The sequence below is a fragment of the Podarcis filfolensis genome (genome assembly GCF_964270895.1).
Source record: "Podarcis filfolensis genome assembly, chromosome: 6".
Taxonomy (NCBI): Eukaryota; Metazoa; Chordata; class Lepidosauria; order Squamata; family Lacertidae; genus Podarcis; species Podarcis filfolensis.
This window is the reverse complement of record NC_139609.1, coordinates 58637807-58664406: the sequence shown is the minus strand read 5'-3', so window position 1 is coordinate 58664406 and position 26600 is coordinate 58637807. Positions and strand designations below refer to the sequence as shown.

The 26600-nt window shown below is 44.2% G+C and overlaps 1 long non-coding RNA gene across 1 annotated transcript; it reads left to right on the top strand.

The window, feature by feature from the left end:
• The first annotated feature begins 4212 nt into the window (after positions 1 to 4212).
• Positions 4213 to 10428, top strand: LOC310764399. The gene is made up of 3 exons (XR_014549145.1): positions 4213 to 5623; positions 6759 to 6926; positions 7329 to 10428. It is a non-coding gene; the product is annotated as an uncharacterized lncRNA (long non-coding RNA).
• The last annotated feature ends 16172 nt before the right edge of the window (positions 10429 to 26600 follow it).

The following is a 26600-nucleotide window of genomic DNA, read 5'->3' as shown; positions in this document are numbered from 1 at the left end:
GTTAGAGCTGTGTGCAGGGCAGGTACACCAGGTAAGTGCAGGGTAGGCAGAGACGGTCTGTAAGATGCATCTCCCTTCATTAGGTTGACATTCATTTCCACCTCTTTCTCGCACATAGGGGCTAAAGTGCAAATGTATCACCTGCCCCAGCCTCAGGTTTCCCTTCTGTATCCAAGGAGATTTGAGGGGTGTGATATTTTCAATTTTCTTCTTTGTTCTCCAAAGCTCTCTTCCTTTGCTGAGTGGAGTTGATGTCAGTTTCCTTTGCTTCCTTTTGTCACCTTCGTCTTCTTCATCTTCCTCACTTGCCATTGCCCTTTCCCTTCTCCAAATAACTTTGTATTGCTTTCATGGTGCCAGCTGGATGCTCCATCACTTTAGATAATCCTGGCTTACGGTCAATTTTAACTTTGTACAGGAGGCTGGTTTCTACACACATCCACACAACCCTCTCTATCCTCTACCCAGGCAAGCAAAATGCACTAGGAGAGTTCAAGGACACATTCCAGCCAGGCAAAATCACCCGAGGATGGTGCAAAACAGGGCTGGTGAAGGGGCTGGACTGGGAAGAGAGGATGGCAGGTGGTCTGGGAAGGGGAACAGGTAAATAGACTTGGATGGCTGCCTTTCCCCCCTGGTTCCAAGGTTCCCCACTGCTGCTCCATTGTCATGTTTCTTCAGTGTCCATGCTGAGCAAGAGGCTGCGGCTGGGCAGGGTATCAGTGAAGTCAGGCTGAGCAGCTGCACGGTCAGAGCCAGTCCAACACTCCCACCTGTGCACTCATGCTATTCTAACCTCATTAGCATCCCAAGCCCATCCAGGTAAGCTGCAGCAACACTGATGTTGAGAAGGCAGCTCTGTGGCCCCCACCCCACAGGCCACTATTTCATATATATACTATCTTATTGCCTATTCATATATTTTCAATATCTGTCACCTTTCCATAACTGAGTGTGATTTAGGGGCTTGCATGCATGAGCCATATTGAGGGTTGTCCCTACCATCAGGCAGAGTGTGGCAAGCACCTCAGGCGGCATTCTACTCTGTTGCAGGACAGAAATGTGTTTGCATGTCCTGCACCCACTAAACTAGCCTGCTGCCCGCTGGTGCCTGCAGGACATTATCTCATTGCTAGTGTTCAGCTGCCAGTCTAGTCAGCTTTTGTATGTGGAATGGAGGTGGGGGGGGATCTTATTATTTGTCTCAAATAGCAAAATATCCCGGGCTGGCCCTGGTCATATTTTGTGGGGGGTGGAAGCTGCCGTATATATTTTAAAAGCCCAGCTACCTGATGTTGCATGCTCTCTCATGTCTCATTTGGTGGGTTAAGTTTTCTGAAAGAGCAGTTTGCCACAATTTGTCCTGTCAGCCTTCAGGGGGAATAGCAGTAGCTAATTTCAAGCAGCCCTGAGGATTTCTCAGCAAAGAAGGTAGAGGCCCTGGGACTCATCTATACAGCAAAATGAATTCAATGAAGTGCAAATGTGAATTTAAAACTTAAGTAAACGCCTGCATGTTAAAACTTTAATCTCTGAATAATAATATTTGTCTTCTGGGGAGCAGAGTTAAGAAGGCAACAGAAAGAGACACTTGATTTCACTTGTGTGAGCCCAGAGAGATTTCGTCTGGGTTGTGAAATTGGGTTAAATTGACATGGAACATCTCGCTATACAGGCAGACAATTCTTCCTTCATTCTCACAGGACATACTGGACATAGGCCTTAGGTGGTTTACTTTCCACATGCAGCATAGCAACTCAAGCTGCTTTGAGTGTCTCATGTGATGTTTGTGGGTACAGAAGAATGTTGCTAATGTGGGACAGAAAGCAGAAGTGAACCATTCTGTAATCAGATCTAGATTTTAGCTAATCTAGGGCTTGCCTGCATTCACATTATAGAAATAAGGAAAGCACCCCCCTCCCAATTGTCCTGCTTTAAATGGGACATCCATAAACACAGAAGCCAATCCCAGCTTCGGTTTGCATCCTAGAATGTCCCAGTTTTCGGAGCGCTCTGGTGCTCCAGACCAAAAGAAGCTCACTCTGGTGTGAGTAAGCACTGGAGCACCAGACCAGAAGGTGCTCTGGTACGGCCCTGCTAAATTAGCAGCAGAGCGCCTTCCGTTCCAGTGCTGTGACCCTTGTCAGCAGGGCACGCCAAAGTGCCGAGGGTCCAGGGCTCTGGCCAACCCTGCAGGGTTTGAAGGAAAACAAATATGAATTGGCCCCACCCCATAGTTTGACTAATCACACCTAGGAGTGGCTAAGAGCTAGATGGATTCATAGATCTTTTTTAAAAAGTGTAGACTCACAGACACTGGTCAGCTTCCATTTTGACTTTAAATGTTCATTTTTGAATTCTAAGAAGTACATAGAGGCAAGAAGTGGACAGGGGGAGTTCCAGCCCATAATGGTGCCCAGCTGAGAGGTGCTGGAACTGTGCTACAGCACACTCTAGCTGAAAAAAAGCACTGCTGATATTATTATTTTTTAAATCAAAACAATCTCTCTAAACTTGCAGTTAATTTTGGCCCAGTAAGGCATATTGTCTTGTTTGCTTTGACTGCTGGAGATGAAAGTGGGATTGGAGCTATGGGACTTTGAGCTTCATGTACTCTAGATACAAAGGAATACAGAGATGTTGACAGATACTCTCCCTGGCAAGTGGGTCATGTGGTGTTGCAGGATATAAAGCAATCAACTGTACAAGATGTAATGGGGTCCTCACCAGCCAAAGAAACCCAGCAGCTTTTATATTAGCTATTCCATCAATTGTTCCAAGTTTGGGGCTTGCTTCTTTGCCGAAGAAGGGGGAGAGATAAAATGCAAACTGAAGGGACAATGTCTGACGGTCTCAACACCTACAGTGAAAGTTAGCAAGTGAGCTCAGTCCCAAGATCAAACTGGCAATTGGCTTAAGGCTATTGCACGCCTCTTTGATACACAGCACATTTCTCACACTAAGCGGGGCCAGATCTTGTCAGTGCTAGTCAGAGAAACCTAGAGTGATGGAGCAAGTAGCTGTGGGTTTAATCACCAGTGGAAGTTGTTCCTGCTGGGCTGGGACTGAGCCTACTGCTACCTCCCAGAGGTATAATAAGAAAAGACACTGGTAGTGCAAGGAATCTTTGGCAAAAGTAATGTGTCACACACACCCAACAGCTGTTATTAATACAGCACTATTTTATCAACTAAACCCTTGAGCATGTGATACGTCATGCCAAACACTACCCAACTGCTTTGCTAGATTGGAGGTTTATTAATAGTAAGTGAAGATGCAGCTTTGGTTGCAGTACAGCCTTCGCAGAATCAGGTGTCTGGCTGACAATAAGCTGTTCTGCACCTACTTGTTTGTGCTGTCAGGTACTTGTCTTGGGCATAACTAAAATAACACAGCAAACTATTCTTTGATCTGTGCTCTTCTTCTACAAAGACAAGAGAGCACAGAACACTGCACATTGGGTGCAATCTAGAAGCACCCAGGAGCACAAGAAATGTCATAGTGAGAGTCCATGCGCTCTCATAATACTAGAACTTCAGAGCATTCCGTGAAGCTGAATGTTGGAAGATTCAGAATAGACAAAAGAAAGTACTTCTTCACACAGCACCTACCAAACTTGGAATTCACTCCCATGAGAGGTATCAATGGCCACCAACTTGGATGGCTTTAAAACAGGATTACACCAGTTCATGGAAGATGATGACCTTTAAAGCCCTTCACAGCCTAGGACCCTCGTACCTACGGGACCGCCTCTCCTGGTATGCCCCATGGAGAGCCTCAAGGTCCATAAATAGCTACACCCTAGTGGTCCCGGGCCCTAAGGAAGTTAGATTGGCTTCAACCAGAGCCAGGGCCTTTTCAACTCTGGCTCCGGCTTGGTGGAACGCTCTGCCTCATGAGACCAGGGCCCTGCAGGATCTGATTTCTTTCCGCAGGGCCTGTAAGACCCGCCTGGCCTTTGGCTTGGAGCCAATTTGATTCCCTCCCTCTCTTTCTTTTTTCTTTTCATTCTCCTCCTGCGATGAGGCATTTTAATGAGGCATTTTAATATTTTAATGTTTCAATATTTTAATGTTGTATTTTAATTTTGTTTTAAGTTGTAATCACTCAACTTGTTTTTATTATTGCTTGAGGGTTATTACTGAGGGTTGTGAGCCTCTTGCCCAAGCTTGGGCTGGCAACAGTTGTGGTGTGCAGAGCGGCCTGAGCCTGAGACCAAACCCGAAAAACCCAGACATTTCTTTTAAAATATAAAAATTTGGCCAGATTGGCATGTTGGCTCCCCAAAAGAGGACATGTCCTGGTTTTCCTGGGGATATGGCAACCCTAGCTATTCTTTATCTGCTAGTCTAACAATATACCAGTAATCTGACTATCACAAATCCTTTCCACATCCCAGCCTACAGCCTTCTTAGAATGTTCTTTTTGCAGTTGTGTAAGGACGTGGTATTTCTAGGAATGAGTTGAATTTATCACGGCGAAACTATGTGAGTAATATGGTCCATGTGTGTATTGTGGAGCAGACCTTGTATGCTGCTTTGTGTGTGTGGCTGGCGAAGGCCTCTGAGATTATGCATGCATATTTGACACATCCTTCTGTTTTGCAAAGCTGTGAGATAGCTATGTGAATCCCACTCTTCAGAGCTCCAACCCACAAAGAAAGAAACAGCACGCTAAACCAGCAAATATGATAAATGTTGTGTACTACTATCATCACACCTTATAGATGCTGCTCATGGTTGGAGAATTAACAGAACAACTCTGGTTTTATGCAGTGTTGCCTTGCCAGTGTGCGTAATTAAGCTTCTTGACAGGCAACCCCCCCCTGGTTCAGTAAGTGGAATGCTTATTTCACAGCGCTGCTTTTGGAGCTGCTGTGAACTTTCAGGCAAAGAAAACCATTGTCAAGGAAATGCAGCTGTTTTAACAGTAGGTGCAGGAAGTGTGCCTGGGGGTTGGCAATGCAACTTTGTGTAGAGATAACGCTGGCTCAAAGAAGCTCTTCTACCAATGGCAGCATGCAAAAGCTGCTGTAAAATGCCTGTAATGCACAATAACTGTAGAGCAAGACAACATTTTCTAGCTTCACTTGCAATTTGACTGTTGTGGCTATGAGAAATAATCTCTGATGGCTAGAATGGTTAAAAATGGGGGTAGGGTGGGGAGAGAGATTGTCAGTATACTTATATTCCAAAGGGATATTCAGATGACATAGAAACAGAGGAAGCTGCCTTCCTAGTCCATCTAGCTCAGTTTTATCTATATTGGCTGACAGTGGCTCTCAAGGGTCTCAGGCAGCGGGTATCTTCCACACGTATGTGGAGATGCGAGGGATTAAAACTGGGGCCTTCTACATGCAAGGCAGGGCTCTACCACTAACCTACAGCCCTTCCTTCTGGCAGCTTCCTTCTTAGCTGGATGCCGCAGCACACAACCAGCAATGTGGTATGTATCCTGTGGAAAATATTGGCTTGAATACCAAATAATAATAACATTGGGACATATCTGCCTCTTCTAAAAGCAGCAGGCCAACCATCTAGTTGATGTGATCTGCTGTCGCCTCACCCTGTTGTCCATCAGGTCAGACTGGGCTGGAGCATCCTGTCTACTGGAAGGACTGGAGGTACCAAAAGTTCATTCCTTGCCACCACTAGTTTAGGCATGCATATTCATCAGTAAGGTAAAGGTAAGGGGACCCCTGACTATTAGGTCCAGTCGTGGCTGACTCTGGGGTTGCGGTGCTCATCTCACTTTACTGGCCGAGGGAGCCGGCGTACAGCTTCCAGGTCATGTGGCCAGCATGACTAAGCCGCTTCTGGCGAACCGGAGCAGCACACGGAAACGCCGTTTACCTTCCCGCCGGAGTAGTACCTATTTATCTACTTGTACTTTGACGTGCTTTCGAACTGCTAGGTTGGCAGGAGCAGGGACCAAGCAATGGGAGCTCACCCCGTCGCGGGGATTCGAACCACCGACCTTCTGATCGGCAAGTCCTAGGCTCTGTGGTTTAACCCACAGTGCCATCCGTGTCCCTATATTCATCAGTGGTTAACTGCAATTTCAAGGAATTGCTTTTTTCAATGCACAAATGGGGCCATCACAGATAAAACACCATAGAAGGAACTTCTGTATTACGTAACATCACCTCAAAAGCAATGATTTGTCAGTGGAGTCGATTCACATATACAGCAGCCAGCCAGCCATCAAGTGTTGGATATTCATGTCTTAACCAGACCCCCCAGAAAGGCCCTGCTCTTTGATCTTCTGTCTCCAATTCCATTCCTGTCCCTACTTATAAAGAGCCAGATTTGGAGAAATTAAGTGTGGTCAGGCTATGCATTCCAATGAAAGAAACAGGCTGTCTCTATGGAAGTGAACGATGCCTTATTAAATATCAGGCCTTCGGAATGGAGATGAACATTTATTACTTTGGGGGCAAATAAATACAACCAATTCAGATTAATACAAATGAAACAGTAGCCTCCCCTGGAGCGTTAACATGATGGGCTTGTTTTTATTACTAGTCCTTTTATTCCCTTCCCCAGCAGCCTCTAAAAGCAGGGAGGGGGAAAAAACACTTTGAAGGAAAAAAGCTGTTCCTGCATTTTCTGCCTGGCGACATGGCTATTTCTGCATTGTCACAAAAAACAAGCACTTGCATTAAAAAAAATGGTGGGGGGGGGAGAGAAGGGGAGAATGCTGAATGATTAGTTACTGTTAATTAAGGAATTAAAAGGCTTTGCTGTTGCATTTTTCAGACATGGATAAGACAAGGCACACATCTGTTGCATCTGACTTTGTAACGGGGGAGCAGGAAGATAAGGGGGAAGATAAAGCTGTATAATGCAAATGGTATAAGGAAAGCCATTCTCAGGCTGGATTTGCATATCATGCCTGGAAATCTGATGAACAGCCGCAAAATGGTGGTATGTGCTTAACCCTTCCCTCCCTTGGAGTTCCCTTCCCCAGCTGCTTTTCCTCATGAAGAATAGTAAAAAAATAAAAAAATAAAAAATAGCAGCTTGGGTGGTGGGTGAGAAGAAGTGGTTGCAGAGGGGAAGTGCTGGGTGGGGGGACATTAAATGTTTAGCAAAGCCTCACACCCACCACCTGTCTGTTTCAAATACAGTATACCTTTTCCCTTCTACTTTGCAGCTGCTTGGTTGAGACCCCAGTTCCCATAACTGAGGCTGCAATCAGGCAGCACTTTGTTCCGTCTTCTCTTTCTTTACCTAATAATTTTTACCTTTTAGACTTAAAGCTACTTCTGGAAATCTAGTGGAATCTAGTGGCAGTTTCGTGCTATTCTCCTTGTTTATTGTTTGCAGAAAAGAAACAATTTGCAACCTTTGTAAATCAGAAAAACATTGGAGATTTTGCATTGTAATTTCACAACATAAAATTTGGGTCACTATCCTGGCATTCCTGTTAAGTTGTGGGTGAACATATCAGTACATAACAACACCCATTCTTAAGGAAATCAGCCCTGAGTGCTCACTGGAAGGACAGATCCTGTAGCTGAGGCTCCAATACTTTGGCCACCTCATGAGAAGAGAAGACTCCCTGGAAAAGACCCTGATGTTGGGAAAGATTGAGGGCACAGGGAGAAGGGGACGACAGAGGATGAGATGGTTGGACAGTGTTCTCGAAGCTACCAGCATGAGTTTGACCAAACTGCAGGAGGCAGTGGAAAACAGGAGTGCCTGGCGTGCTCTGCTCCATGGGGTCACGAAGAGTCGAACACAACTAAACGACTGAACAACAACAATCCTGGCATTCAGTTCTTTCTCACCATTTAAAATTTAGCACAGCATGGCAGCATATTGATCAAAAACCAAAGTTCCATAAGACAACAGGTACTTCAGTGTAGGAATATTAGAAATAAGGACAGAAGTCCTAGCATTATAAGCAGTAAAATGAACACAATAAACCCCATGTCCGAAAGCAGCCCGAGTCACAGCCAGTCATACAATTCTTCTCTCACATTGGACATAATTGGGCCAATGGCACTCATTATGTCACAGGACATTAGCAAAATCCAAATGGAGAAGTGAATTCTTTCTAAATCAAAGGGACCCAAACAAATCAGATGTTTCTAGCTTTCTGAGGAGCATGTTTCATTCTTCTATACCAAGTTTGAGGAATCTTTGGCCCTCCATACATTGCTGAACTACAACTCCCAGCAGCCCCAGCAAACATGGCCAATGGCCAGGGATAATGGGTGTTGTAGTTCAGCAACATCTGACCTGCCAAAGATTCCCCACACCTGTTCTAGAGCTAGATAATCTAAACAATCTGCCACAGGACAGATTTAAAATGCAATGCCTCTGGTCCTTTTCGTTTCTGTTGGTTAAAGCACTGAATAATCCATAAGTTTCATCTTATTCCTTTCTACTTTTAATGGAACTCTCTTGCATAGGTTTTCAGTTGTTTTGAAAAGCCACAGAAGAACACCCAGCCTCACACTGCCAAAACAGCTTCAGCTTTTGAGAGCAATGGGTCATATCTTCTGTTGCCACCAACCAGCATTGTTTCCTTGAGGCCAGTGATTTTACACCAGCCAATCATCTGGTCCAAAATCCCTCTAGGGTAGTTCAGAGAAATGGACTTCATAGTCTTGATAGCTCCATGTCTCCCTTAGTCAGGCACTGAGAGATATGTGAAAGGCACACAGTTTCTTAGAACTTTGATGGAATAACACAGTTACTAGTAATTGGTATTCATAAAGGATAGGCTGCTGTATTCCCAGGTCAATGGCTGAGAAACTGATTTGAGTCAGGTACATAGCAACTGTGTATTCTTCTGCTTATTATTTCTAACAATCCAAGTTTATTCCACCCTCAATATGTTATGTAAAATAACTTCAGAAGCAGTCTTTCAGTGAGCAAAGGCGGTGGGGGAAAGGCTTTTATCAAGAGTAAAAATGCTAAGTTTAAATTCTAGTTTTCATCCTAGGAACTTACACTCTTAACTATCAGGTGGGGTCCTGCACCCTTCTGTGGTTCATGGTGAAGACAGTCCAAATTTTTGGGTGTGGAAAGAAGGTGCCCGTACTCTTGATATCAGTGGTGTTAATGCCACACAAAATGGCTGCTATGGGCAGAAAAAAAAGAGGTGCTGATACTCTATACCAGTGAGTATATTCACAAAAAAGCACTGGCAATGTCATATTGTAATTTGGAAACTGGAGGACTTACATGCGGGTGACACATATACAACTTCCATATATTAATGTATGAACAAAGTAGACACATTGGTTCTGACTGAACTCTAGTAATGTGCAACTAATCAGGCACAGCAACCAAAGGGTCCTGGGCAGAGATGTGTGTCACCATCTACACCGAAAGACATATCCAACCAGTTCAGAGAGACCCAGATGAGCATGCAATGCATAGATCCAGATGTGCATCTGTGCAGATTCCTGCTTCTGAGTATGGCATTCCCTCGCTCCTGTATCTTTAATATTTATGTTTAAAAATGGGGTAGGGTGAGGTTCCCTTGCTGAAGTTACCCTTCTCTGCACAACAATTAAAGGCAGACCAGCCTTGTCCCATACTGCAGCCCTAGAAGTACCTGAATTATTTGTTCTGTACATAGAAAAATGCCTAATACCAAATCAGTCAGTTGGCCCACCTAAGTCAGTATTGCCTACACTAACTGGCAGCAGCTACCCAGGAATTCAGGACAGAGTCTTTCCCAGCACTCCTATGAGGTGCCAGGAACAAAACCTTTGACCTTCTGCCTGCAAACCAGGGACCCTGATAGTGCTTTTTCTGGGGGGACACAGGGGTACGCATACCCCTAAACATTTTATGAATCAAAGTTTGGCCTCATTGAGGGGCAGTATTTCAGTATTAGTAGGAAAACGGGAGTACCTTTAAAGATTTTTTTTAAAGAAAAAAAGCACCGCTGCTACTGAAATATGGTCTTTCCCCCACATGATTGATAAGCTGCAGCCTAATCATATTTGTTGCCTCCAGGGAGCTGTCCATGCATTACTGTGCCAGGTTCAAGGTTCTTGCATTAATTTATGAGGCCCTTAACAGCATGGGTCCAGATAATTTTAAGAATCACCTGATCCTTTATATCCTAGCCTGAGTTATCTGGAGGAGCCTTTGTTGGTGGCTCCCCATGACTCAGACACATGGCTCCTAACTGCATTCCATGCATTTGTTCCAAACCTGTGGAACACCCTCCCTATTGAGATTAGGCAGTCACCCTTCTTGCTGAACTTCAGGTGCATGGCTAAGGCTTTCTCGTTATGGCAGGCATTGTAAGGCTGTGTTCAGATTGATGGTAATTTTGTTGTTTTATTGTCTCATTTTCTGTAGATTTTTTTAAAAATTTTGCGCATGATACTTAGAAATGCAAATGATGAAGCAGTATATAAATGTTTAAAAAAACAAAGTATTTTCTGTTCCTGTTTGCTGGGTGACTTGGTCTGTGCTGTATAAGACATACCTCCTTCACTTTTAATGCATTATATAAATCAGGCATGCCCAACAGGTAGTTTGTGATCTACCAGTAGATCAGTGGACGTTTGTGGTAGATCACTGGTAGATCAGTGCCTCCCCCCAAAGAAGCTCAACAACTTGGGCTCTCCTAAAAAAGCTCAAGAACTTTGACCTGAACCCCAAAAAGCAGGGCTTTCCCGCCTAAAAAAGCTCAAGAACTTTGACCTGAACCCCCCAAAATGGGGTAGATCACTGCCAGTTTTTAACTCTGTGAGTAGATGGCAGTCTCTTGGGAGTTGGCCACCCCTGATGTAGATGATGCAATTCTGGTCATAGGCAGTTGGGAAAGATGTACTTGTCAAAAATTCCCCTTTTATACAATTATTAAAGCTGCAGGAGCCCTGGCCACTACTGAATCTGCTCTCTCACACATACACACTGATAGTACCTTGCTCCTTTCCCTGGTGTCTGTTACTTCAGGAGATGGAAATGTACTAGGTTTATGAGCCACAGAATAAATTCATTGCCACATCCGTTATATTTCTCGATGCCGCTTGGCGCACACACAGCCCTTAAGCTTTCTTCTCCCCAGTGAAGGTGTCTGTGTCCATTTCATTAATAATACTCTGGACTCACAGTGCACTGCACATTTATTGTCAGTGAGTGCAAGCTTGAGCTAATTAGCAAAGTTAATTAGTGCTGTACTGCAAAGCCCAGAATATGCAGGAAAGGACGTGTATCTGAGAGAGAGAATAAGAGACAGGGAGAGTGAAAGATAAAAGGCCTATAAAAATAGGAGCTGGCTTGTTCTCCCTTATTTATGTGTGACATGGAATTGAATATCAGCAGCTAGAGACAGGCTCCCCACCTGGGGATCTGACGCAGACCTTCAGGGGAAACATCTATTACACAGACAAATCCTTTCACTCTCTTCTCTCTCCATCAAAGGAGTGAGCATTCCTGCTGGGAGCCCAGAAGAATACTTCATTCTACTCCACATTAACCAGGCTATACCCAAACAGAATGCTCTTTTCCAGGACTAATTGCTAAAAATGTGTGTTGGGGCTCCAGGTAGACGAATCCAGTCTCCTGTTCACAATCTATATCTTTGTGTGTACACATGAATGTTCACGTACATGCATGTGCAAATTACTATGATCTTTCATCAGTGAGGCAAAGTTGTTTTGCATTGCTCAGAAGAAGCATGATGTTACTTATTATTATCGCACATACTGCTGGTCCAGTGGGCTCTAGCACTGATCTAAGTTAAGGATCAAGTCCCTGGCAAATTCTCTTTCCTTAACAACACCCTCCCCTTTTCTCTTTTCCACTTTCCACCAATACTATGTATATAACCATGAGAAATTCACATGGCAGAGAAAGGTGTTGCAAATGAATGGAGGTATTAATCAAAAGAACGACAACAAAAAATAATAATATACTCAGCACCTAATGATGACTGCTTTTGATAGATGCACGAGACCTTCAGAATATGTATTTGCTGTTACTGGACACAGGTGGCAATCCTAAGCACACTCACCAGAGGGTAAGTGCCATTAGAGACAGTGGGTTTTGCTTTTGAGTAAACGTTCATAGGGTTGCTCTGCGAGCAGTTTTGGTACATGCATATTATCATGTTGAGCAGCAAGAACTGTACCACAACAGGAGTGCTACATCAGCCCCACCCAGCAAAGCTCATGTGCCTTTAGCAGATGTATGACTGAGCAGGAAAACATTTTGCCAACATGAAGGTGCAGAGAAGGGAAACCACACCTGTTGAATTTCTGCCTGTCAGGTAGCTGTTGAGGGTACCTAGAAGTAGGTGGCTGGTGAGCCCATTTAATAGCTCCTAACTCAAAGAAGGCACCTATGCTTGATGGTCAGGTGTGTGTGCGTGTTGACAAACCCATATTCTTTAGTTACATTTGTACAGTAGTAAGAGAAGCTGCATTGCCAGGAGGTAAGCCAGGTCACTTTGCAATGTGAAGCAAGGGTTTGGGAGGATTACCACACAGGCTATTGGCCAGGCCTTCGATTTCAAGTGCATCACTGTAGTGAATAAGCTATGCAAGTGGCTTGACTTCACAAAATCAATGAATCCACAATACTTTTTGACAGATCACGAAGGGATTAACTCTCACAGTGTTGCTATGGATGGGAATAGGCTTGTGAATCCCCAAACAATCTTACTTGGTGGCATTGGTCTTGTATTACATGCTTCTTGATCCTGACAGAAAATTGCAGTCCTGAGCATGTGAAGAAGAAGAAGAAGAAGAAGAAGAAGAAGAAGAAGAGTAGTAGTAGTAGTAGTAGTAGTAGTAGTAGTTTGGATTTGATATCCCGCCTTTCACTCCCTTTAAGGAGTCTCAAAGCGGCTAACAATCTCCTTTCCCTTCCTCCCCATCAACAAACACTCTGTGAGGTGATTGAGGCAGAGAGACTTCAGAGAAGTGTGACTAGCCCAAGGTCACCCAGCAGCTGCATGTGGAGGAGCGGAGACGCGAACCCGGTTCCCCAGATTACGAGTCCACCGCTCTTAACCACTACACCACACTACCATCATTTCAGCATATGGAACAGACCTGCAAGGCAGTGAGCTGGTCTCGCTCCCACTAACACAATGTAACAGGATAGCTTTGCATGCAAAGGGAGGAGATGTGTCTAAACATACAGCATCTCAATGTTTGCAAGCTTTCCTGGTGGGGACTTGCAACTCCCCCACCCAGCACTTGAATTTTAAATACTGTACTCACTAGGAATACTTAGAAAAGATTGAGATGGTTTGTGAGCCAAGCAGACAGCAGCTCACCTCTTCCTAATTACAGTTTACCAAGGTTCGTATTCCAAGCCAAAGAATCATGAAGCTTGGCAACATTTTCCAAAATAGACACACCTTCTGAAGTCGCTATAAATACAGTGTAGCTAGACTACACTTAGCAGTAGATTGGAATCAGCTACAGTGATGGGTCCTTAAACTTTATTAGAGCTGCCAAAAGCTGTATGTAAGAAATACACTACATTGTTGTTGCGCCTGTTATTTTCTAGTTATCCCCTAAACAAGGGTATGGTAATCTATGGGCCTCTGGATGTGTCTGGCTACAACTTCTATCATTCCTGAGCATGGGCCAAGTTGGCTGGGGCTGATGGGAAGTGGAGTCCAGCAACACATGAAGAGCCACAGGTCCCCCATTCCTGCCTAAAACATTTCGGAGCAGGCAAACTGAGAATTCTGGAGAAAGTATGAAAGAGAGATATCTTAAAACCATTCCCTAATAAAGACTGCAATAGTTAGAGCAGTTCCTGGCTCACAAACACACTTTCCCTCCCCTAGGGAAAAGCCATTTGCCTTTAGCTTGGTGCAGAGTACACTATTTAAGAAGGTCCTTAATTCCCCCTCCTTCCAGGAGATCAAACATATATTTTGCCTCAGGCCTATGCCTCATCTGTAGGAAGTTTGCCTTATTCCCCTCCCTAGGCATTGCTAACTTAAAGGATTCCTGCAATGTTTTCTAGCCAGAGTTTGACAGGTTTTCTTAAGGTGGGAAACAGCAAGGCTAATGCACTGGTTTTGGGTTGAGACTCTCTCCAAAGTGGGGCCCTCAGGCAGGCAATGCACGGCCATCTTGTGTTTTTTAAAGAAGAGTTTTGATCTTAAATGACACAGTGTTTATCTCTTGCTCCCTTTCCTTGGCTTGCCGCTCTCCCAAAAAGCTCCATCAGCAGATGCCTCTGAATAGAACGAAGCTTTTGCTAGTTTCTTGTGGCAGCATTTCTGCAAATAAGCATTGAAAATACAGAGCTGGGCTGGGAACCTGCCAAGCCTGAGATTCTGGCCATTTTAATTTCAGGAGAATTGTCTGCTTCCTCCTCTTGCTTTTAGAGCCTTTATATGTTGTTTAAAGAACACCCCTTTGGCAAACGGAAAGAAGCATGGCAGCTTCAGGCTGTAAATGAAAGATAAGCAGGAGCACTAATACATCTTTGGAGAGAGGGTGGTTTCTTTGCTGTAAACTGGCATAGCTCCCCAGACCAAGTCAATACAGTACAGTGGAGATGATTTGATCTGGGGGTAGATTCGGCCCTTGCTGTATTACGAATTGCTTCCTGGCCTTCATGACTACACTGTTTGTGCAATTCATGCCTTGCTTGCTTAGTCCTCCCTAACCAAATACTAGCCTAGAAGTGTGAGTACATAGAGCCGGAATTCTATGGAACTTTGAGCCTGGGGAAGACACTGGACAAGCTACTTGCACATATAGAATGAATTGCTTTGCAGACCAATCTAGAGTATTGGTCAAATATATACTATGGAAGTTACAGTCATCAAAAATCAAAGAGTATGGGAAAGGGAAAACCAACTCCATTTTAGAGATGAGTAACTTGGGTGCAGGCGGATTAAAGCTCACATTTTTAACTCCCTCAGGTCTAAAGTAGAGACACTGGGAAATATGTGACAGGGTTTCCCCACTTTCTGTTATGAACTGGCAGGATGACAGAGAGGAGGAGGAGGATCCCAGCAAGGGGTGTAGCTGAGACTGGGACACAATGGGGCAAGCTGTGAATGGGGAAGTAAGTACTCACTGGGTGATGGAGGATGGCGAGGGGATGATGGCCAGTACACAGGAACCAGAGCAGCAGGACTCATCACCAGAGCCAGAGGGACCCCTGTCTCCATCAACACAACAGACTCTGAGGCATAGGGAGCAATGGGAGAAGTGCTCTAGGAGTCTGAGGCAGGCAAGAGTCCACAACCCAGTTCTCTAGCTGGCCAGGTGGGGCTTGCTAACTCTGGGAGGAGGGGTGTGATTCCTCAGCTGGAGTAGGCTTGGAGCAGGTGAGGGTCACTTGCCTCATCAAGCCCAGATGCTGAAATCAGCAGGAAAAGTACAAAAGGGAAGCAGAGCTGAGGTGTTGTATCTGCTCAACTGCCCATGTTGATGGGCCTTGGCTTCTCCTGGACCTCTATGGGACTATGCTTTGGGCTGTATCCTGACTGGTGGACTGCTTACTTGGATTGGCCCAGGAAACTGTGTTTCCTGATCTTTGGACTTTAGATTTTGGACTTTGATTGTGTAGATGGACCCCTGGACTTTGAACTTTGGACTTGACATACTGACTTGCTGCCAGGTAGGCCAGGGGTTCCAGACTTCTTTTCTTTTCTCTTCTCTTCTCTTCAAGTTCAAATCAGTTTAACAAGTATGTACATTGAAAAGGGCAGCGATGGTGAAAAACTGGGTGTTTATTTGACCCTTTCCACCAGACAATTTTACCAATCTAAATTGCCTCCCTCCCCAAAAACTGGTGTTCCACAGGAGAAAATAGAAAGGCATCATACAAAAACCAGTAAGTTTTCCACAGGGTGCAGATAGGTGGTTTGGAAAATGTGTGAATTAGATCAGGAAAAAAAGTGCAGGGGAGAAGCTTAAATACCAACCACCAGAGTTGCCTTCTTCCCTGACTTTATTTGCGCGCACCCCCAGCTGCTTTAAACAATAACAAATAGCAGTACCCATGGGAGATCCAGTTATGGATCTCTTAGCCACTCGTCACATTTGACCCTCAAATCTCATGTAAACACCCAAATATTTGTGTACAGTGGTACCTTGGGTTAAATACTTAATTCGTTCCGGAGGTCTGTTCTTAACCTGAAACTGTTCTTAACCTGAAGCACCACTTTAGCTAATGGGGCCTCCCACTGCGCCGCCGCATCCTGAAGCAAAGTTCTTAACCCTAGGTACTATTTCTGGGTGAGTGGAGTTTGTAACCTGAAGCGTTTGTAACCTGAAGCGTATGTAACTTGAAGTGTATGTAACCCGAGGTACCACTGTATTAGGAGCTCAGCACAGTTGGGCAATAGGACATATTTAAAAATGCCACAAAGTAATTGTTGATGCTTACATACCTGTGGAAGCGCCAAAACTAAAATGAAAGGCAAGTCAAAAGCCAAAGCAATGGCCTGTCTGAAAGGTCACAATTTCCCCACAAATGTCAAGAGAGCCCATTTTTGGAGAACATGTGGGGTGCTGAAGCCCATGCTTGAACAAGTCCCCAAACCAAATACTGGTCTTGGCACATAACTGCATTGAACTAGATTCCCATAAAATGTGGAGGCTGTGGCTAGGTACCATGACTTCTATCCAGAAGCTGGGCTGTGCAGAGGATAGTGGTTACTGGGACAAAAGCAATTGTTCCATTTAATACAGGCTTTTTGTGAGTCGCAGTCAACTCGACCTGATCCTCACGTTTTTTTGCAGGGTGGGGAGGGGAACATGTTATCTATTATCTACAGAAAAACAGTTCCCCAGTGCAAGGAGACTTCTATGCATCACTCCTAGAATAATTAAAATTCTCCTTAGCACCAAACCCTATTGATTAGCCAAAGGGCTTCTGAAGTGGAAGAGCCCAGCGTGAAGCAATCCTACTGCCCGCTGTGCTGATCTCTGCCAGACGTGCATCTGATGCCTTTTCATTATTGTTTGCCAATGATTTGTTTTCCCCCACAAAGCTACAGCTCCCTTCAGAAGTGTCTGGTGATATTGCAGGGCCCTGGGAACTTCTCAGGAGCATTTTGGATAAGGTGAAACTAGGAATAGAAGAGAATTTCATTTGGTCTGTATTTTATAGTGAACTAAATCTCCTGGGCTAGTTCATGAATTATGACATTGCCATCCAGATTTCGCACTTTTTGGAATTTTACAGTGCAGTTCTTGGCTCAAGAAGTGATCTCTATTTTAGGATAAAATGCATTTAAAATGCATACATGGATATATAATACATATTTAAATACATATCTTGTGATTAAGTATTTAAATGTATATGTAAATATGGATTTAGAAAAAGCTGCACAGGCTCAGCATTTGGAGTACAACTGGTCTAAATTTAACTCCTGGGGCAACCAGGACAGCCATCCAGCACAGACCACTGCAAGCTTTAACCAGTTCTTTCCACCTTGCACCACAACTCTTGCTTCCCAGTAACCAGGCATGGCTATAGAGGGGAGTGAAAAAGTCTGGAGCTGTGAAATGGCTTCTTGACATTATCTAGAAATGGGATGCATCTGCATTTCACCAAATTTCTCTGGGGGAAGGAGAAGTTCTCCAATACATTCTCAAGGGCAGAGCTCACCATGAAGCAGTAGCTCGGTAGCTCGTCTTCTTTCTTTTTACCTATAGTTGTGGTTTTTGTTTTGCTGCTGCTGTAAACGCCAACAGCAGCAACTATCTTGGCAGCCCGGCATCCATTTTGCATCTTCCACAATATCCCAGACCTAGTGTCATAATACAGCATTGTAGGGGGGGGGGGAGAGAAATGTTCTCTCCCTGTTTGCTTCTCACTACTCCTGCAACCTTGCCAACAAAGGTCCGTATAGTTAAAGCTATGGTTTTCCCAGTAGTGATGTATGGAAGTGAGAGCTGGACCATAAAGAAGGCTGATCGCTGAAGAATTGATGCTTTTGAATTATGGTGCTGGAGGAGACTCTTGAGAGTCCCATAGACTGCAAGAAGATCAAACCTATCCATTCTTAAGGAAATCAGCCCTGAGAGCTCACTGGAAGGACAGATCCTGAAGCTGAGGCTCCAATACTTTGGCCACCTCATGAGAAAAGAAGACTCCCTGGAAAAGACCCTGATGCTGGGAAAGATGGAGGGCACAAGGAGAAGGGGACGACAGAGGAACATATGGTTGGATACTGTTCTCGAAGCTACCAGCATGAGTCTGACCAAACTGCGGGAGGCAGAGAAAGAAAGGAGTGCCTGGCGTGCTCTGGTCCATGGGGTCACGAAGAGTCAGACATGACTAAACGACTAAACAACGACAACAACTCCTGCAACACATGGAGGGCCACTGGTTCCCCACCCCCATTTAGCTACATGGGACAGTCTGGAATCCCATAGTTGAAGAGTCAAATAATTTCCGGTTTGGCTAATAATTCTGTCTTCCTTTTTGCAACCATGCATCCTTTAACCTTTTTGGTCAGCTTCTTAAATGCAGCAGTGCTAATGATGATCAAAACACTTCCTTAGCAGTTGTGTGTGGCTCTGCAGAGGACTCTTATCTGAAGCAAGCGAGTCCCATTTTGACTGTCTCCCTTTGCCCAGCTTGAAATGTCAGGCTAGGTGAAGATCCTTTGGCTGTTCTCTTCAGAGGACGTGTTTAAAAGATCCCTGCAGACATGCACTTCCCTGCCCTCACTGGAGCAGACTAACCCAGCTTTCTCCTACTGGAACAAACAGTTCACTCAGTGAAAATTACAAAGTGTTCCAATTTCATATATGGTTACTGACCTGGAAATTGATTGTTCCCCTACGAATGAGAATTTCTCATGTAGGTGGTATCACTGACAAGTCCCAAAAACCTGGACCGCTGCAGAGAGAGGAGGGAGGGAAAATATTTGCCCAGAGTATGCTGTAAGGGTCATTGATGAGAAACTCAATTTGGTTCCCATCTTAATCAAGAGTAATAAATATTAATACAAAATGCTTACAAGGCTCCATTAGCCTCCAAAGCACTTTACCATGCTGATTGTGCTGATTAGTCCTCAGCACTTACAAGGCAAGTGAATAGCATAAAACTTTGATCTCTCTTTTGCAGACAAAGAACTGGAAGTGTCAGAGTTTAAAGACACCACCATCCTAGTTGGCTAGTTTGTACACATGAAAGGCTCTGCTCTGCTCCCCCCCCCCACAATAGGGTGGCCAGGTGGAAAAGAGAACAGGGGGCCTGCAGGTTTAATATCTGTGGTGAATGAGACTTTCACCTATTGAAATTCCCTCTTCCTACACAAGCATTAAAGCTGCAGGAGTCCTGCCTTGTTTTAAATCCATTTACCCTTCCTCAAAGGGACGCGGGTGGTGCTGTGGTCTAAACCACTGAGCCTCTTGGGCTTGCTGATCAGAAGGTCGGCGGTTTGAATCTCCGCGACGGGGTGAGCTCCCGTTGCTCTGTCCCTGCTCCTGCCAACCTAGCAGTTCGAAAGCACGTCAAAGTGCAAGTAGATAAATATGTACTGCTCCAGCAGAAATGGTAAATGGCATTTCCGTGCACATCTCTGGTTCACCAGAAGCGGCTTAGTCCTGCTGGCCACATGACCTGTATGCCGGCTCCCTCGGCCAGTAAAGTGAGATGAGCGCCGCAACCCCAGAGTCATCCACGACTACCTAACAGTCAGAGGTCCCTTTACCTTTTTACCCTTTCTCAAAACATATCAGGAGTTGACCCAAGTATTGAGTCCCTAGGCTGCTGATGGAAACCTGAATTCCTATTTATGCAGACAGCTGTATCCTTCTGAAAATGTTCCACACCCTCCAGCATATGTTACAGGGAACGAACACACACACACTGCACCTAGGGATAGATAAATATTTCAAGTTCAGTTTCTCTTGGTTTCCTGTTTTTCTAACTTTCACTTCAGTTGGCCACATTTCTACATCAGTTTCCAGATTTTTTCATATAAAGTCCTAAAAACACCCCCCCACTAGCATTTTAGTGTCCCTTTATCCTAATATACATGTTTGTAGGCAATTATGCTTTTCATAGGCATCTCTCTCAGTATCAGTCCTGCCTTGAGATGTTAGGAACTGATCCTGGGACTATCTACATGTGCTCTACCACTGAGCCATGGCAGAAAAGGTAACGTGCAAACCGGACAGTAGTTGCTGCCATTGTATCCAGCTGCTGCAGACTGCATCAAAACCTAGAGATAGAGACGCCTCTCCAATTTGCATGTTACAATAGCAACAGTAGATGCAACAATATTAACTTTGATGTGAATTTCCCTACAATGCACAAATCACGTCAGCATATTTTCCAAACTCATTATAACTAGCCAAGTGACAAGAGTTAATTGCCAAGTAAGGCAGACTGTAGTTTGTCAAACAGCTACACCTGGGCACACCAGGAGAACATAGGTCTTGTTTCTAATTGATGTATACAGAGGGGCTCTGTTGAACATTAGGGGTTCATTTCAAAAATGTAGTAAAAGAAGACCACTATTTGAGATCCTATAGAAAACTTTCTCTGAAATTCTGGTCCCTCTAACTGCTGGGGTTTTTTATGCTTGAGTTTTCCTGTTTCTGTAACTAAAGTGGTTCCATTGCATATGATGGAGTGACATTGCTTGACACTGGCTGGGGCTTTGGCCAAAATTGGTCATTTTGCTAAAGGAGCCTTTGCTGTCTTGTATAATTGCTATATATGACTCCATGAATTAGGAAACAGCCTTTCACCCCCCCCATGCCAGCCTTCTGCTAAACAGTAGGCAAACATTAAATTCTACTCTGCAAAGTTCCTTGCTTTACTGCTCTGCAGCACCACTATAATAATTAAATGCTGTTTAGGACAGCTTTATACTTCAACAGTGTATGTGTCCCTAGCAGAGAATTCACATTTAAATACAAGAGAAGCCACTGTTTGGCTTTCAATATATTGCCTTCATTTTAGGAACACTGATGAATAAAGCTTGGGATGGAGGAGAAATTTGATTCAGTTCATATTTCAAGGTGAAGCCACCTAATTCACACTTTCTGAACCAAAACAAAGCCATTATTCAAAACCCACACCTCTACAAATTTTGCACTGAAGCTCCCTAGCCAATGTGTTTAAAATGTATATACTAGCATAAAATTTGCACTGAAATGCATGCATTAATGAGGATAACACACATAATGCATTAAGTTAGGGAAATTTGCTTTGCAGAAATCTGCATATCAGGCAAGTTTGCATACAAACGTGTGTATATTAGGGGAAATTCACACTAAAATCTGGTGATTTTTTCCCCTTAAAATAAAATATTAAACTTATGTGAAGAACTGAACATTTGAAAAATAAGAAACAGAGAAACCAGAATTGCCAGCAAGTAAGCGCTGTGGGTTAAACCACAGAGCCTAGGACTTGTCAATCAGAAGGTCAGCAGTTCAAATCCCCGCGACAGGGTGAGCTCCTGTTGCTTGGTCCCTGCTCCTGCCAGTTCAAAAGCACGTCAAAGTGCAAGTAGATAAATAGGTACCGCTCTGGCGGGAAGGTAAACAGCGTTTCCGTGCGCTGCTCTGGTTCGCCGGAAGTGGCTTAGTCATGCTGGCCACATGACCTGGAAGCTGTACGCCGGCTACCTTGGCCAATAAAGCGAGATGAGTGCCGTAACCCCAGAGTCGGCCACGATTGGACCTAATCTTCAGGGGTCCCTTTACCCTTTACCTTAAGGCAACCAGCTAGGAGGATGGTTATAAGAAAGGATGTCCACAGAACCCAGTTGTCATGCTTTGTTTGTACCACCTTTCATTTGTTTCCCAGTTCTTCCCCTCTTCTATTGCTTCCCTCCCACTCCAAAACCCCTGGGTGTTTTGGAGCCTTGCACAGGTGCAAAGCTAGCAGAGTCATTATTATCCCTTGGCACCACATTGCAAAATAGTTTTTATTAAAGATTTTCTTGAATTACAAAAGAATGTGCAATGTCTCTCCTAAATATGTACACTTATTAGGAAATAAGCTCCATTGAGCATGGTGGGACTTTGATCTGAGCAATCTTGCATGGGATTCTGCTGTGTCCTCTTTCACATGGGCTTTTGAGAACTGGAGCCTGAACGCGACAACACTTGCATTCAATCCTTTCCTATCGTGCTGCATTCTGAGTCGGTGCACTCAGAATAGCTGCAATCTTTTGCCACAGCAACCATCTCTGTTGCGCCACTGGCTCAGAGACTGGTGGGCAAGACCTCCAGCAGGTGCAGCGTTCTTCTAGTGTTTTGGGAGCAAGGAGGTAGAAGATGCACATGTTTCTGTGAGGGGAAGCCACTGAATTTATATTGAAAACCACTGGCACCAACTGTTTCAACTAATGTGACTTGACAACATGTTCGTCCATAGCCCAGCTTCAGTAAAACTGGATAGGGTTCATTTGGCTGGGATTAAAACTTCACATTGACACTGCTTTAGAGGAGCTGTGCAGGGAGCTGGACTGAAGAAGGTCCTAAAGATTGAAAGAGCATGGGAACTCAATGGAAGGGCAGCTGGGAAGAATGAGACAGATGCTTCTCTGAGAGGTTTACTGGATTTTTGCAGTGGATTCCAAACTTGCATTGGTGCCTCCTTGTCTCTAATACCAGGTTCTAGAGATGATTTTAGAATGATGTGGGGTGGAATTCAGAAGCATACCCACTCATAAAACTAGGTGGGGTTTTTGCAGTTTTATGATGACATTTTGGAAGTTTCTTTTAGAGCAGAGAAGCAGCATATAGAACAATTGGTGAAATGGTTAGAAGAATAAATATTTTTAACAGGCCTGCGGCCACATAAGAAAGGATTAATTGATTGATAAATAATTTGTGGGATAGGATCAACAGGAAAATCATTTCCCCCATTTTGACTATTGGAAAATAGCGTTAGCATATTGCCCCAGGGACACAACTATTGCCACAGGTGCCAGCGCCCTGGGTGACCGAGCACCCACACAATTCCCCATGAAGTCCCACAGTCGTGGGGCCAAGTTGGCACTCCTGGCTATTGTACGAGTTCCCTGGCATGGTGGATTCAGTATTTGAACTGGGACAAGATTAGCACCAATGGAGCCTATGTCTGTGGAAATCACTTCCAGGAGTGGAGTGCAGGCAGAGCAGTGTTGCTCGCCCGTCTTCCCAACTTTGAGCATTGCTGCTGGTTATCAAAGGTGTGGGGAACTCAGTGTGAGTGGGCGTCAAGAGCATCAGATTGGCTGTACAGGCATCTTGCAGATCTTCCTGCTCTTTGCCTCTCCCCTCTTGGTAACCAGCAGCGACGCTCGGCATTGGGAATCCAGGTTAGCAGTGCAGTCCATTCAGCTGGTGCTGCCCTCTTCCCTTAGAAGTGAAACAAACCGCAATGTTGCAATGTTTTGACATGCGTTGAAAACTTTTCTCCCAAGCCTCCCCAAATCAGCCTATTTTATTTCTGCCTTTTTCATTCCTGTTGGTTTGTGTTTTTTTATACTGTTTTATGACCCACATTATGTTTTATAGTCCATTCTTGTACTTCACTTTTTATGATGGTTTATATTGTTCAGCTGTATTGTATTTTGTGTATTTGATTGCCAGGTGGAGCTGACTTTTACCAGAGATTGTAAGGAGCTTTATAGAGGACCTTTCTCAAAAGGTAGAGGTATAATTTTCTATGGATAACTATTTGTTTCATCATGAATATGGTATGAAACAGTTTCCTAAGGTAACTATGCTTTGTTTCACCATGTGACCAAAAGCAACCTTCCCTTTGGAGAAACCTGAAGGTGCATTGTTAAACTATGGAACTCAGGAAGCAATGATGGCCTCAGACAGCCTCAAAAATGGATTAGACAAATAATAAGGCTGTTGATGGCTACTAGCCATAATGGCTATACTCTATAGTTGGAGGCAGTAATGCAGGCACCCCCAAACTTGGCCCTCCAGATGTTTTGGGACTACAATTCCCAACATCCCTGATGACTGGTCCTGTTACCTAGGGATGATGGGAGTTGTAGTCCTGAAACATCTGGAGGGTCAAGTTTGGGGATGCCTGCAGTAATGCTTCTGAATACTGTACTAGTTGCTGGAAGCTTCAGGAGGGGAGAAGGCTCTTGTGCTTGGGTTTTGTGTGGGTTTCTCACAGGCATCTAGTTGATCACTGTGAAAACAGGACGCTGGACTGCATGAGCCATTGGCCTAGCCCAGCAGGCTCTTGTTATATACTTACAATACTGCCTTTTCTCCCAGAGCTTGCTTCCCCTTGAGGTGTTCTCTTGAACCCCCACTGGAGGTCATATCAGCATCCTAATGTTTGTATACTGGCAAGTTGCTCTGTATGGGATGCAGTCTGCCTCTTCTCCAAGCTGACAGCTGCAGTATCTAAAGGAGGTAATGCTCTTCTGTACTTGCTCAGTTTTCTCTTTCCCACCTCTGCCTATCACCCCGCGTTATCCGATCAATACATCCTTGCAGCCGGAAATGGCTGATTAGCACTAAAAGTAGAGGCAGCAAGCAGAAATCCTCCCTAGAGAAATTACCAAGAGTGGCAAAGATAAGGTCTAAGGACCCTCGGTTCATTGAGATAATGTCTTTTTCTTCTTCCATTGGGCATGTGTATAGGAGCTGATTGATGCAGGTACATAATGTTTTTCCAGACGAAATGGGGGTTGAGAGGAAGGCAAGTTACAGCCATAATGTATAAAAATGGTGAGTCCCCATCTCCCCTCCTCCCTGCTCTTCTGCCATCTCCATAGACATTACCTGGGTTTAACTTTGTAAAAAAACAACTTCAATTTTTTTTTAAAAAAAACAACAACAATCAAGCAGTGTATAAATGTTATGAAATAAATAAATTTGATTCAGGTCTCAGCTCAGAACCTGTTCACAAGAGCTCATCTCTGGACCATGTAAAGAAACCCAAAGAGAAAAAGTCTATCTGGGCATATGAAGAGTGCATTTCTCCCTTCACTTGAGCAACCACTGACTGATCCATGTGTCTGAAATTGCATGGCAATTCTAGTTCAGAGATACTGGATTCTAGGTAGGTTGCAGTCCATCCCTTGGCATCTCTCTTTTTAGACATCAGCTTTTGTGTCATCTACCCCTTAAGAATACTCTGAAAAATGTAAAGTGTGAATGCAAATAGCATTTTTTAAAAAACCAAAACAGAACACACAAGCTCAACGGAAAGCCCAGAGATTTGGCAGGTCCTTCTTGAATGTTGGTAACAAACTTGGGTTTATTGCTGTGTGAAGCAGCCTTAAGTGAGTCCTGGGTGCAGCAGAACTCCCCATCACCCAAAGCAGTGCCGTTCTCGTCTCCCAGGCAACCAGTTTATAATTCTTTCTCTGAGCAGTTGCAAAGGAGGAAGATAAGATACGGCTCATGTTCAGTGGCAATCAGATGGTGTCCAGCTACCTATCGGCCGTAACTGGATGTTTCTGCTATTAATTTTAAACTGAGAAATGGGGAGGGACAATTTGTTTCTTCAGAGGGTTTATGAAATGGCAGCTTCATAAGTCTAAAAGTTAACAAGGTTCCACTCTCCAAGTGCACGTCTCTTATGCCTGTCCTTGGTAAGCGGTTCATTTCTCAGTGTCTGGGTGCTCATGTGCACATGCTGGATTATACATTATATAAGGACTATCCAATTATCTATGACCAATGGGTTGTGAGTGGCTTAGCAAAGAAAATCCCCATGTACCACAGAGTAGGTGTCAGTCAGTTCTGAAGATGCCAAATATCTCATGACATTGGAGCCTTGGTTAAAGGGTTTTTCTTGAATGAGCTGATCCTTGCAAGTTCACATCAAAGGGCATGTGAGCTCTGTGTTGAATCACATCCAGGTTACCTGCCCTTCTTGTCCATTAAACAGGCTCTCTGTTCTGTCAGTGTTCATATCAATGGGCTGGATGCAACTATCTCTCTCTCTCTTCCTCCACCCCCGTCCAGTAAATACATAGTTGCACAATGCTCTGCTTATTTGTTGTTTGAGGTGCAGATGTCTTCTCTCAATATATTGCTTCTGTTGTGAAGAAATCTCATTTTATGACAGTGGGGCCAATCATTCTTAAGCCAACTGAACCTAATACAACAGAGCCATGATTGTTACCCATGGTATATATGCATACTTATTCTCGTTTTCCTTGTCTCTGGTCCAGCACATTCAGCAGGTTTTTGAAGTACTACAAATACTTGCAAAAAATATAATGGGGAAGAAAAAAGTATCATGAGAAATAATGGCTCAACACTCTGGAAAACAACAAAAACAGACTAAAAAGCCAATGTTTCTCACTGAGGCTGTTCAAAGTGTACTGTCTTGGAAAATGCAATTCTTCCCCAAGATTGTGATGGCATTGTCTTGTGGAATAGGTTCTGCAAGTGGTACCTATTTGGTATTGCTTAAACCAGCCACTGACAACCTGGTGTTCTCCAGATGTTTTAGACTACAACTCCCATCAGCCCCCATGGCCATGCTGGATAAGGCTGGTGAGAGTTACACTTCCTCCCTCACAGAGATGAGCAGATGTGACCTAGCTGAGTCCAGGAACAGACCTCCTTGGTCTTAACCCTTTCATGAGCTAACTAGCACTTAGTCATACTTACGTTTAACTGCAATTTCCCCCACACATCACAATACACTGCCAGTGTGAACACACCTTTGCTCAATGTACACCTA